The sequence below is a fragment of the Phalangium opilio genome, unplaced genomic scaffold (assembly GCF_054372755.1).
Source record: "Phalangium opilio isolate 3A_F unplaced genomic scaffold, DU_Popi_V2 ptg000075l_1, whole genome shotgun sequence".
Taxonomy (NCBI): Eukaryota; Metazoa; Arthropoda; class Arachnida; order Opiliones; family Phalangiidae; genus Phalangium; species Phalangium opilio.
Genome location: NW_028324184.1, coordinates 3,072,374 through 3,086,667, shown reverse-complemented (window position 1 = coordinate 3,086,667; position 14,294 = coordinate 3,072,374). Strand labels below are relative to the sequence as shown.

The window sequence follows — 14,294 nt, the reverse complement described above, 5'->3', positions numbered from 1 at the left end:
TAGTGGACCCCTTGTACCATCAAGTCATGCGTCTTACGGAAAATGTATGTTTCAAAGTCATAATTTGAATATCGACCTTCTTTTAATAACATTTTCTCCGATATTTGGCATATGTTTTTTCCAATTACTCCTATCCTTGGTCATATGCCCTATAAAGGATTTCAAAATATCACTGGTCATTCTGGTATAATAAAGTAGTGAACCAAGAAATAGGTTTAGGACAATATTTTTACAAAGACAGTCAAAATTTTAATCCAGAAACTTTGGATTATATAAGAAACAATTTTACAGTTTTACTTCAATCAAGAAGTGGCTAGCAAACTAGATATCCCTTCTTGCTTCAATCTTATAAATTTATAGAAGCTCTAAAGCGATTCTGTCTCAACTATTCTTTTGTTTAAATAATTTTTAGAAGATCATAGCTATTTTCACCCGGAGAGTTTCTGTGGAAAGGTGAAGGAACTTTAAAGTCTGATTAGTAATTAGCTAATGAGTATTTTTCCTGCAAAAAAAAAACTTAAGAAAGAATTATTCTAATTGAAGTATTTCTGTTGAAATTAATTAATTCGACATAAAATATTTAGGGTTTATCTTCAAAGTCATTCATTTCCTTTGTGAATTTTAGTAAATAAAATCGGTACATAAAAACGCGGACCTATTCAGCTTCAGACGACCTCCTTTCTTATTTCACTTCACCAGTTTTATTATACTTAAAAGACAAAATTCAAATCGGAAGTTCAAAGCAAGATTTAATAGAAATTAATTGGTTTTTCTTAAAACCTTTCTCTTCATTTTTTTCTCTTGCTTCGTGTGGGATGTCGAGCTATGGCTTTTAAATAAAACCGTACGGCTCCAGGGACCAGTGGGGAGGAGACTATAGTTTTAGAAATTTTCTAGCCTCCTAATTTGAACGAGGACCAAAAAAGCTCGAAGGGGAGAGAATTCTAGATGGTAATAACCTGACGAAAAAAAAGTGTTTCATCTTTAGAGTACTTACATTTAGAATGTCAACGAAAACGATAAAAAATTTCACTTGGGGAAAAAACCAGTGATGCTAGTGTGAATATCGTTTCGAATTCACGACCGGATCCAATTAAAAACCACGTTTCGGTTAATATTTCAAATCATTTCAGAGGAATAATAGCTCAAAATGAGACTAAACTCATCTAGTTACTATAAACTTAAGCCACGTTCACACTTACAAGGGAAACCGATTCGAAGCGATTCAAAACGCTCCCGAAGTGTGAACAAAACTGATAGTCTAGAAACTGATTACAAACGCGGTTGCTTGAAGTTTCTAGAACCACTAGCTTCACACAGTGGTTTGAAATTTCGAGTGGCCTGGTATTCCTGAAGAGAAACCAGATCATCATTTACGACACCTATCCCTACTAGCTTCTCACAGTGGTTTGAAATTTCGAGTGGCTTTTATATATCAGAAAATATACAGATCATCATTTATGTCAACCCTATCGACTAGAACTTTTTAAACAGTACATATACTGTGAATGTTTGGGTTACCTTGATGTGCTTGGCTTTGGTTGTGCGAAAGCCTACAGTTTGCTCATTCCCTATGAAGGCTTAATATGATCCACTCTTGTATTTCCAGACTACTGAATATGATTAAAGGTTATAATATGCAAATATGACTAAGTGGGTTTGTAGGAAATTACACGCACGATGTATTAGTTTTGAGAACTCTTTAAAATATCGTTAAATGGAAATTCTGATGCAGATTCAGGGAATTAAAAGTGCTCTTTAAAATCGTAATAAAGCACTATATACAAGAAATGATCTTAGTCTGTGGTAAATTTGACTGGGATATTATTTTTAAAGGAACTAGCCAAAAAGCACTATAGTTCATTATTTTTTAGTAACTAACTTGAACTCCAGACTTAAGTTTCACTTCTGTTAAGGCTTAAAATGTACCACTACTTCTAATGAGACACTGCTGCTCCTCAGGAGGATGAAGAGAAAGGAGAGACTTTATAACGCAGAACGGATGGTTAACTGAAGTGGTCAATAGTTTCTACCTCTCATGCCCACCTCTCTGGGGTCATAGACTCAGATTTGTAAATGCATTTTTTGCCACATAGCATGGTATGATGAACATCTACAATGTACGTGTTAGTTTGACCTGCCCTGTTGTTGTTATTGTTGTCTGTGGCGGTGATGTCGTGAAAGACTAACGGCTTTGGCAGTAAAAAGTCTTTCGTTCGTCATTGAAGGGAGGGTGAATTGGGAGAGAATTGTGGTGAGGTGATATTTTTCGTTCAAGTATTTTAAAAGGACGGGGATTTTAATAGTAAGTTTAGCCATTGTATTTAATTGTTCTAGTATGGTTAAGCATTGTGAATTGTGTAATACCTATTCTCCATATATTTAAATGGAAGTAGCAATACTCTCTTTAAAATTCCTGTCACCCATCGACAATAAGGATTTCACGCTTTCAATTCCCGCTCCTCTATTTAAAATCTCATGGAAATCAAAGGGAAAAAAGCAAAAGCAGGTGCATACCGATTTTTGTAGGGAATCGAGGGGCTGTTCACTCTGATTTTCTGTACTTCTTTTAAGGGGTATTCAAGGTATATGAAAACTGAGGAAAAACTGGATTTCTTACTCGAAAAGTTTGGACTCTGAGCGCCAAAATTGGAAACTGTTTGGTAATTTAAAGGGATAATTGCTATTTTAAAAATAAGCTATGTTAAAAATCGGTAATATACGGTGGTATCAAGAGAAAATAGTTGAGAGCATAACACTAGGGTCAAAAATTTACTTTTGAGTTTTTGGAAAGTAGCACTTCTCAAGGAATTCTGGTAGAGGGAGACACTCTTCGTCTGCCGCCGAGTCTTAAGCCCCGTAGTCGGTTTTGCGGGAACTATTTTTCTTTCCCTAAAAGATGTGAGGAGGCTATCCTGGGAGAAGTTGGGGGAGGGAGTAGCGGTAGAAATCTAACACCTGAAACCAGGCACAGCAAACTGAGACAAGAATTACACGCTCTCTATTTTCTCTTGGCGGTATTAGTAAATTCCCCGTAAGTTACGGATGCTAAATTACTGACATACGTTAATATAATGGCGTTATTAAATTTAAGAACATTATTTTCAAACAAACTCCTTTACAATTTGAGGCATATCTTGGTCTGTATTCCATCTAAAATTGTTCTTGACCACTATTTCTATGCTGAATTTATGTAGTACTCCTTTACCGTAGTTTTATATTAAATTACTCTTTAGATATTCTCGAGCTCTGTTATTTGGGCAACTTTATGGCTGTTGAGATCTTTGAAGAATAGCTCTTCCTTATATTGTAAGAACCGGTTTAGTTTACCACAGAAGAAACTGCTTAGTATTGGAAAAATTATTTGATCTACGTTGTATGTGGTTCAGTTTTTTGTTTCAGCAAGTCTAGACACAAAGATGAAAGAAATAACTTCTTTCCGCACACCAGGAACCTTCCATTTATGTACATAGAAGCATAAGTTTATAAGATATGTTCCATAAGTGTGTCACTCGTTAATGAGAGCTTGTCATGAAGTGACGTAGGTGAAACATCATAGATTCTCGTAAAGCGACGCCTAGTGAGGCGCTGTCAAAGGCTTAGTACAGACTAAAGAGGAGGATGGACTGCAAAACCGAGTGTAGTCAATTCTCACGTCGTTCTTGAACTAGCTCTCATTAAGCCTCTAACATTACGAAGTATGGGTAGTGACATACTTATGGAACATATCTTATAAACTTATGATAGAAGATATTTGAACTTTTCAACTGATGAAACCAGCTTTGACAAATACGTACGTATGAGTCAAGAAACGTTTATTGCGTTGCGTGACTGGTTCAATTTAGAGTCACGAAAGAATATTTTGTAAAACAACATCTTGATTTCTAAATGTATTATAAAGCAGACTGAGAAGACATATCTACTAAGGGTCATTGTATATAAACGGAAGTCAAGATATGTAAAGTCTCTTCAGGAAGACGATATACGGGGAGTTTTGGCGACCGGAAAAATGAACAGGGCTGCTTATCTTTTCCAAAATACGCTATAGCGTTCTATATAGTTATCCCTATCTTCTCGAGAAGGATCCTGCATTTTTGAGCATTGTTCTGCGCATGTCTTTCAGTTGTGTAACTGCAAAAGGCTTAGTCTAATTAAGGAAGGGCGAAAGATATTCTTTATCGATTCTTCTAAAAGTACATAATACTTCGAGAAAAATTTTATTTTAAATTTAGCATGCCACGGGAATTTTGTTAACTAGTAGAAACAGGGTTGTTGAATTTTTTGATTTTTTCAAAAAAATCAAAAAAAATCGATTTTTTTGATTTAAATCGGATTTTTTTGATTTTTATTGAACTAATAGATAGTAAATTACCAACATAAAAACTTTTGAGTCAAAATTAACCAAAAGCAAAATAATCATGACATTTAAGCAGCTATTGGATATTATTACTATTCAAATGCTTGTATAAAAAGTCTAGCTTGACCGCTATTTCGTTTCCTAGCCTTTCCAGCAAGACAAACTGGAGTTCTGGGAAAAACTTACATTGAAATATACCAAAACCCTGATTATTTTTAATTTTAGGTCTTTTCTAGTTAAGTTTCTTCTCGAGTTTCTTAAACTACTTCTTGGAATCTTAGAAAACATTTTTTAAAAATAAAAATATATTCTTGATTTTAATCAAATGATTTTTTTTAAAAAAATCTCTTGATTTAAATTAAACCGATTTAAATCAAACAACCCTGAGTAGAAAGGCGCGTTACGCAATTGGTTGGAGATGCAAATTTCAAAATATTCATGACATCTAAAACTATAGATTGAATTTTAAACTCATTCGGATATATTTCCTTGATGTTTCACTGTGCAGATTGGCCTTGTAATTAGTTCAAGAGTCGTTAAAAAATTACTTAATTTTCCTTTTCACACCTCCCCGTATAGATTCTCCCTGTTTTCCCCGTTTGATTCAAACAATTGCGGAAAGAATGAAAGATCACGAAAACATAAGAGAGCTCTTATTTAATTTTATCACATTTTACAAAAGAGTATATGCCTAGTAACCTAATCACTCAAACATTCAGGTCTGACAATTTTTATGTGGAAACAAGTTGGGAAACCAAAGTAAACCTCTCCCAGTCTTGACGCGATTAAGATATTTTTCTTAAATAAATAATTAAATAAATATAACTGATATTAATTATTTTAATCGTCATTAATCTACCTTATTTCTAGTTAAATCGTTTTAAGAAACTTTATTCCTAAAATCATTTTAAACGTAGCTATTGTTCAATTCAATCGTATACCTCTTTAACAATTTTTGGAAATTAAGGGTATATAAGGCGATTGATTCACAATGATAAGAAAAGCCGCATTTGCGTGAACTTTTGGTGGATTCCCTACCATTGCATTGGGAGGCTTGACGTTAACCATAGTCGATCGCCGCATACTTCTTAATCCTAACGATGATAATGGAGCAGCAGCCAATAATGCTTTCTGCGAACACATTTGCTCTGATTTGTAGTGACAGACACGTCCAGTGTAATACCTCTCCGTGACTTCTTCGTCAGTCGGAGAGTTAAAACATTCGAATTCGTTGTTAAATTATGAAGATATATTCTCTGTATCAACTCTACTCTGCATTTTATACCCCATTTGCCAACTGCGAACGTGGTGACAGACACACACACAGAAAGGTCCAGTGTAATACCTCTCCGTGACGTATTCGTAACTCGGAGAGGTAAAACATTCTAGTTCGCTGTTAAATTGTGAAGATATATTTTCTGCTTTTTGCTGTAACTGATAACGAAAAATAATCGTTCCATGCAGCTCAGAGGATACTTATACTTTCCTAGACAAACTTAATATTCGTAAAATCGTTCTAAAACAGAATTTTGAAACTAAAAGGCGACCAAAACTTTAAATTCACAAGAGCAAACATAAAAAAAAATCGGAGTCAGTTTTCGTCATAAGTCACAGTCGAGTCGTTTAGGGCAAAAACCATAGCGGTTACTTTTTATATATATATTTTTTTGTTGGGCAAAAAAAGAGAAGAGGGCCACTTGGAAAACAGTTTTATGGGAAAATGTTTCGAGACGTCCCTCAACCCTAAGGAGCCTTTATGATTATTGCCCTCCGGGGGCTTTTCTTTTTTCGTTATGACGACGATGAGATATATATAAAAGGAACCTAAGTTACAGATAGCGACCAAACCACAGATATTTTATGAAGTGAAAGGTGAGCAACCGGTATAAAATACGCTATAGGGCCCAAAAAGGGTCGTGGAATATTCGATGACCTAGTGCCATCGGTCTAAGTTATTCATTCTTAAAAGCGACTCTACTCGACTCGACTCCAGCTTATGGGAAACCTGGGAGATCTTTAGTCAACTTTGCTCTGAGAAATTCCCACTGGAAGGGGGCTCAGCTCCAGCTCCTCGCGCCAGCAAGAACCATTTATCTAATGAAATACAACCGCAACTGCATGCAGTGTTGTTTTTGGATCTTTATCGTTTGACACATTATGTGCTCGTGGGTTGGTCAGTTGGTCTCTCACTGAGCACGAAATGGCAGTAAAATATCATGAATAAATATATAACATGGTGATATTCATGTATATTTTCTCAAATATATAGGGCTAATATTGCGGTAGTTGATGCGTAAATGGCATTTTCTGAAAGAACTAATATGTGATTTTAAAGGTACAATATTTTAAAATAACTTTGTGTAGGCCTAGTAGAATTTTAAAATTTATAACATTGAATTTTCCAACAAATTAATTAAACGAAAAATCTGAGAACATTCAAAGATTGAGTTGGGCCGTAGTTCCACGACCTTGGGTTTTTACTTCCTCCCCCAAACATTTCCGGTTCCTTTACATAACCGCCTTATTGTAAAATATATGAGCTCCAGGAAATCTGAGATGAACGGCTACTCATACAATCTCTGACCTTATATCCTTATATGGGTCATTCAATAAAGATATAAAGGAGTGACACAATTTTATTTTTCAATTGTGAACCATTTTTTAGTTAACGTCGAATCTTGTGAATCGCCTAATATTGATGACTACGCTAACAACGCTAACCTTTTAGGAAATTGAAATGTTCAAATTAACATAAATGTATTACTAATGAAAACATAGAGAATATAGTTCCAAATTAAATCGTATTATATTTACAATATTCTTTATTAACTAATCAATAATGCCGAAATCCATTTTAATATACTTTATATTTCTACTTCATATATATATTATACTAGCAGCAAAGGACCTGACGTTAACTGTCAGGAGTCAGGACATTTCAAAGATGGAGGCAACTGGAACCTGAAAAGCCACAAAGCAAGTCTATAGGAAATAGGAAACCAGTTTACTAAATATTAGTGAAATCTGGTGAAACGCGAGAACGTTATTCCATAATCGTGTTTTTTTTTTCATTTCTGGCCGCCATTTTTGAAGATGGCGGCGGATGGGAATAATCTATACTTAAGAGTAACGTCCCAGCAATTTTCACCTTACAGGAATTGATTGTCACTTAGTCAGTCAGGCCTTTGACTTATACAATGTGGATACAGATAGAATATAAAACTGAAATGCTTCGCAATCTAAATAAATAAATATTGCTGTATAGCCAGCTTTTAAACGTAATCAGGGCCATTTTTATTTCCAACGAGCGCCATGCTGTTCATTTGTGTTCTGGGCAAAGCCGACATTTAGGCGAAATGAGTCCCACGTATTTCCTACGAGCGCCTGTAGAAATGTTTACTCTGCTGTACAGTAATTTTCGGAGCAAAGCAGATATTTAGGCAAATCTTTTCCTAAGTATTTACTGCACAATCTAAAATTGTTTATCCGTTGAAAAATTTAACAAATGCTTCCTTAACCGAGGTATCTTATAAAAAGGGTGGAAGTATAAGCTCTCTGGCAACAAAATTTTAATAGTTTTATTAAATATATTATTTATATTCTTTTTATTTGTTTACTAAAACTTCAATTCCATACAAGTGATGATATATACGCCCTCAAATTGGGATTATCTTGTATTACCATTATTTATCTAGATATTACTTTACTCACTAGACTTACAACAGATACTTAAGTCTCCAAATTAAAAGCCAAAGATCATTAAATGGCAAAAAAGAATTTTTTTAAAAACCAAATAAAATAATAATAATAATCCTAAATGAAGGAGGTCATCAATTTTATTAACTTACAAAATTACCTTTTTTAAAGCAGCTTGATCGCCAAATCTTTGGCATATCCCATTTTCCAATAATTAGGTTTGTAAAGATTGCCCTCTAAGATTTAAGTGGCAGCAATTTATCTAAATCAAATTTCCCTTTTGAAACAAAATATATGGGCAAGCCATCTCCAATTTATAAAGGTGTGGTTCGTCTATCCTTTATATATATATAAAAAAATTATAAAGACTTTTCAAAGCGGGGCTGTATCACTTTGGAAATTGATTATGTACAGAATGGTTTGGTTATTTGAGATCAATCAAAAACTACCGACCGTATTACAATTTCTAAGCTCCCAGAATTCATTATCGAAATCAAGGCTTAACGAATATTCACAGAACTCGTATTCACATTTCGTATAATACTTCTTGACAAAATTGTTAAAGCAAAGTGAAATTTCAAAATTCAAAACAATTAAGGCTTAAGAACATTTTAATTCATACGCTGTCTTTTATATTTTCGTCCATGGGGATGTAGAATTTTCATCTAAAATAAGAGTGAAAATTAACTATAGTGTTTGATGAAAATTATACATTCTCAGTTCAGTGGAGCTAGTACGAGGTTATGGAAGCTACACTTCCGTAAACGAAATAGATAGCACGAGATTATGGAAGTTCCGTTAATGGTGGAACCAGGGATAGATTTAATTTTAGAAGTAGGAATGGAGAACGGTTAGTATTTACTTCAGTCCGGCTCATAGCCCAGTATAGAGCCCCTCCCTCCAACACGTAACGAAAAGTTTAAATTATCTTATTGGCTCACTTAAACTACGTTTTTATGACGTTGCTGAAGGGGACGGCGAAATATACGCAATTCCTTTTTACCTCTGTCGCTATGACCCGCCTATTCTTTCATACCCCCCCGCCCCGTGGAAGGGGTTCCGGGACTTTGACGCGCGCCCACATTACTCTGTTCTCCATTCCTACTTCCAAAATTAAATCGATCCCTGGTGGAACTAGATGGTAGAAATATTGGCTTTAAATAGCTAAACCACCTTGTAGATGCCTAAAGCTTTCTCGTAGCAGGTGAAAGGTCTTCTTCGTATGCTTTATAAATCTCCATTTGAGAGCTCTAGCTCTCTCTAACTCTTCGGCGTTGTGTTATAATCATCAATCGATCAGTAAATTACGTATGACGAGCACCATACCGTATCCACGCGCATCCTTCCCCTTTCTAACTCTCCGGGGTCTAATTTTTCAGATCGGCAAATCTCAATAGACGTTTTTGACGCAGAAAGTCCGTGATGATCTAGAACGCAATAGAAAAGCTAACACTGATTACGGAAAGACCTAAGTACGAATAGGAAGGATTTTCCAAGCTGTTTTCTCTTTCCATCTTTATGGAAAACCCCTTTATCCTCATACGTCATACTGTAGAGTAGTATTTGCTAAGATTGCACAAACATCACTGGAGAGCCAGCCAATAAACGGAATTCATATAGACTGCGTCAAATAAGTCAAAGGCCGACTTCCAGCGAAAAGGGTTCTAGCGAACTGAAAACCGAGCATCGAGACTAACAATGATTTTTGAAGCCCCGTTGGGTCAAAAGTTGGAAGGGTTCTCGCTAACTGAAATCCGTGCAATGTGGTTCTGGCGAATTGAAGATGAACAATAGAAATCCTTTTAAATTTATTTCCTCTCGAATTTTTGCTTCCCCCTGAAGGAAATTCTCTATTGTCATAAGTTAATTATACCTCTAAGTACACAAATCGCTTCCACTTCTATGGCAATAGTGTTTGTCTGGCTCCCTTTAAGGAAACCCTATACTCTCTCCGTATCATTTATCACCTCAACTTCAATACAAAATTGTACTGCCTAGCCTAGCGTTTCTTTTATCCCTATTAGAATGTTTCAGGACTGAAACCGCCTCTATCTCACGAGAGAGAGAGGGATTTGGGGTTGCTCAAGTAAAATTCGTTCCCCCCCAGTGCCTGCCTATTCGAAACGTAAAACTCTCCTTTATTCCACTGGATGATTTTTTTTTCGTCTCGACCGCTTGGTGGCTGCACCGCGATAGAAATTTCAAAATTTTCTCTCTTCGGATCTTAGCGCTATACGAGTTCTGACGTCACAGTAGCCTGCCAAAGATGCCCAGTCGTTCCCCGAATTTGTGTACTTAGAGGTATAATTAACTTATGCTATTGTGTATCTTCAGTTCGCTAGAGCCACCTTGCACGGCTTTCAGTTAGCTAGAACTCTTTCATCTTTTACCCCAGCGGGGATTCGAAAATCGGCACGGTCGCTCTATTGTTAGACTCGATGCTCGGTTTCCAAATCACTAGAACTCTTTTCGATGGAAGTCGGCCTTTAAGGGAGCTCTAACGATGATTGGAACGGGGTATGGTGTTTTTGTGACGTCACGCTTTGCTTTTACATTTCAGTAAGAAGTTTAGTAGAGAGGGAACAAGTCGGGAAAACCAAAATATTACCTCTCCGTGTCGAGAAGATTATATAACCTTAAGTATCCAATGAAAACGTCGACCTTTTGCCCTCATCCTTTCCCGCGCTTTGCGCTTCCGCATTTCATCCTTACTCTCAACATTATCTTCCTCCATTTTACATATAAAAATCAAATACTCACAAAAAGAAGTGGCAAAAACCTGCTGGCTCTTTACAACCACTTAATTTGACTTAATATCCAATTTCCAACAACAATAATATACCGGTAGTTTAATTGACAACCTACTAGCATCGAAATTCTCATAAGGAATGGCTCCCGCGGATAAAAAACGGCAATTTTCAACTAGGTGGGCGTTATCTCATAAGATTTGAAAAATATCATTTGTCTTTTTTACCAATGCCTAACCGTTTGGATTTTTTAAAGCAGTCTTAGCACCAAAAAATATTTTTGAATGAGGATAAAAAAGGTCTGTCCTCTCGTAATTTTTTAAGCTTTTATCATGATTACTCTATACAACAGTAACAAGGAGTATAAACGCATTAGTGGAAGCAGTATTTTTTTCCCAAAACAATCTCGCTTATGTTTATGCAATGAATGAAATATATCACAATGCACGGGCCTTGATAGATATAGGAGGCAATGAAGGAAATATATCGCATGCACGGGCCTTGGTAGATATAGGAGGCAATGATAATCTCTCTCTTTGCACGAGAGGTTTATCTTTAATATTTAAATAAATATAATTATTTTTAATTATTTTAATCTTCAATAATTAACATTAATAATAGTTAAATCGTTTAAAATAAAGTTATACTTATTATCTTCTCAAACTTTGCTAATATTGACGTTTAAAGTGAAGGGTACCCCTCTTCCCGCTTTCTTCAAATTTTGGGGTATATATACGATTCGTTTCCATTATAATAGTAAGGAAAAACCGCAAATGCGAAAACCTTTGGTAGCGATCCTACCTTAGGGAGGCTAGACGTTTCTCGTAACCCTAGCTGATCGCCGCGTATATCCTAAAACGAAACGATGATAATGGAGTAGAAGCCAATGATACAGATTGGTGTCTATGTGGAATAGACGGAAGACCAGTGGATGGTGGTGTTAGAAGGCAGTGTAAGTGCAGACGGGTGTCAATGTGGGATTGACAAAGAACAGAAGATGGTGGTAATTAGAAGCCAGTATGTACAGACTGGTGTCCACGTGGAATGGACGAAGACCAGAAGATGGTGGTGATTAGCAGCCAGTAAGAACAGACTAGTGTCCGTGTGGTATGGACAAAGACCAGAAGATTGGTGGTGTGAGAACTCAAGTAGAGGAGCCATTTCCGTGACTGTGAAAGCAGTTCGGAAATGGCGAACACGTTTGCTCCGATACGCAAACTGCGAACGCGGTCACGTGGGTGTAACAACGGACAGACAGACACACACACAGACAGACAGACACACAGACACACAGACAGACACGGCCGTTACAGAACCTCTCCTGGACTACGTCACACGGAGAGGTAACAAAAGATATGTGTCACGTAAATTATGAGCGGTCCCATCTTACCCGTTGTATAAGCCCGCAAAATGGTGAACTTATTTCCGGGCGTTATGAATACCCTGCCTTTCCAATATCATCTTCAAACGATGCTTAAAGGGCGGGTGAATTGGAAAATAAAGAGATTATGACATAAAGATCTGCTTAGTTAAACATTGTGCAAATACGCCAGCATTCCAGAATAGAAATATCCGTGGGACGCTCTACGTTTTGTGTCATGTTTATATCATATTGCGGCTTAGAGTAGGACGTGCCACGGAATTTTTATTGGTCTGTGTTTTCTTTATAATATTGATCCATTTATGATTTTAAAACCATACAGAGACAGTTACTAAATTATTCACTATGCAGGAAGGAAGTTGATTTTTCCTGTTTACCCTCCCTTCAAAAACCTGGTTTCAATTAACCAAAGTCTGTTTTATAAAGCGTGAATAATGTCTCACGCAATATATTTCATCCCAGTTAATTTAGTTTAAGTGAAGAAGGGCTTAGGCGAATTTCGAAATTAGGCTTTTCCTTCTAAATAGCACATATACTCTCGCATTCAGATTTAACGTCTGGGCAACGAAATATTACATTCGGAAGGATTAAAAAGTAAAAATTTCATGTACACCAGCAAATTGTTAATTAAGTAGACTCTCGTATATATTATCTACATAAGCAAAAGTCCGGACTGACTAAAATCAAGGCCCTATACCCAATCCGCTTTGCCTTGGAAGCTGAAATTTTGCAGGGACGTTACTCAAGTAGTAGAAACATACGTACATGTAATTTTAGAGGCAGGAATGGAGAACAAAGTAATCTGGGCGCTCGTCGAAGTCCACGACCCCCTTCCTCGGGACGGGGGGTATGAAATAATAGACGGGTCATAGCGACAGAGGTAAAAAGGAACTACGCATTTTTAATCGTCCACACCACAAACGTCATCACAACGTAGTTTTAGTGAGCCAATAAGAAAATTTAATTTTTTCGTTACATGTTCAAGGAAGGGGCTCTATCCTGGGCTATGAGTCGGATTGAAGTAAAGGCTAACCGTTCTCTATTCCTGTTTCTAAAATTACATGGATCCCTGGTACAAAGTATCAACGATTTTTTAATACCTTGTCATCTTGACGCATGGCTGCCCGAAGTGTCTCTAAACTTTCAATATATTCTATTTTACTGGTTTGCTATAGACCATTATATAAAATTCAGAATGGAGGCAAATCCCACAGGGGCGGAGCCAACTTCTTGGGTTATTTCTCTCGTGCCAAGAAACACCGCTAGAGGCAGTGCAAATGGGCTTGCCTCTCGCTTGTAGTGAACTCGGGATCCATCTGGCGTTGACTCTTGGGGTGATCAACGAAGACAAGTTTTACGGCGCAAACTGTAAAAGTTTGTTAATCATTTTATTTAGAAGTCCTCAGATTTAGGCTTCTAGTTCCGATAAGACCATGTTGTCTGTTTAGTAGTCTGCTTAAACGAGTTTAAATTATATATACTAATTTATATTTTCGCAAGCGTGCGTTTTGATCATTTGGTGGAGCTTCAATATAAGAGTCGGAGCAAATTTAAATTTACACTTTTCATTATTACATATGTATTTACTTTATTTTCTTGCTTTTCTCAAAATTACTCATTTTGGTAATCCTAAGACTCGGCTCTATAATTATTTCAGAATTCAAGCAGAGAACACATTCCAACCAATGAGGGTCGCGGGGGAAAATTCAATTAACAAACCGGATGTAGTTAGCTAAAACACGAAAGTCCCTTTTTTACAGGGATGTACAATGTGTTATTTTTGGATTGAAATAAGCTTATCTTCCATGAAATACTGCTCTACTGGGCATGCGTGAATTTCATAGCGTTATCAGTGCATTGGGAAGGGGCATCGTCATTTCCGTTGAAATCTACGCGTTGGCAATCATGTAGCATTGCCTAATCACTACTTCAAGAAATAGTAACACCATTACTTCAAAATATACACGACACTTATAACCCATTGCACATCCCTTTAAAATCCTTGGTAAAAGCATGGAGGAGTAGAAAAGATGAGAAATTGTACCCTAACTCTCACAACGGAATAGAGGACGTTACCCAGGTTATAGCATCAGGGTTCCCGCAAAATCTCACT

At 36.5% G+C, this 14,294-nt stretch overlaps 1 protein-coding gene across 1 annotated transcript in view; it reads right to left on the bottom strand.

Annotated features, from left to right (window-relative positions):
• The window catches only part of LOC149658822 (neuroligin-4, Y-linked-like), a 190,949-nt gene that overhangs the window by 78,922 nt on the left and 97,733 nt on the right, over positions 1–14,294 (bottom strand). The gene's annotated exons all lie outside the window — the stretch shown is intronic.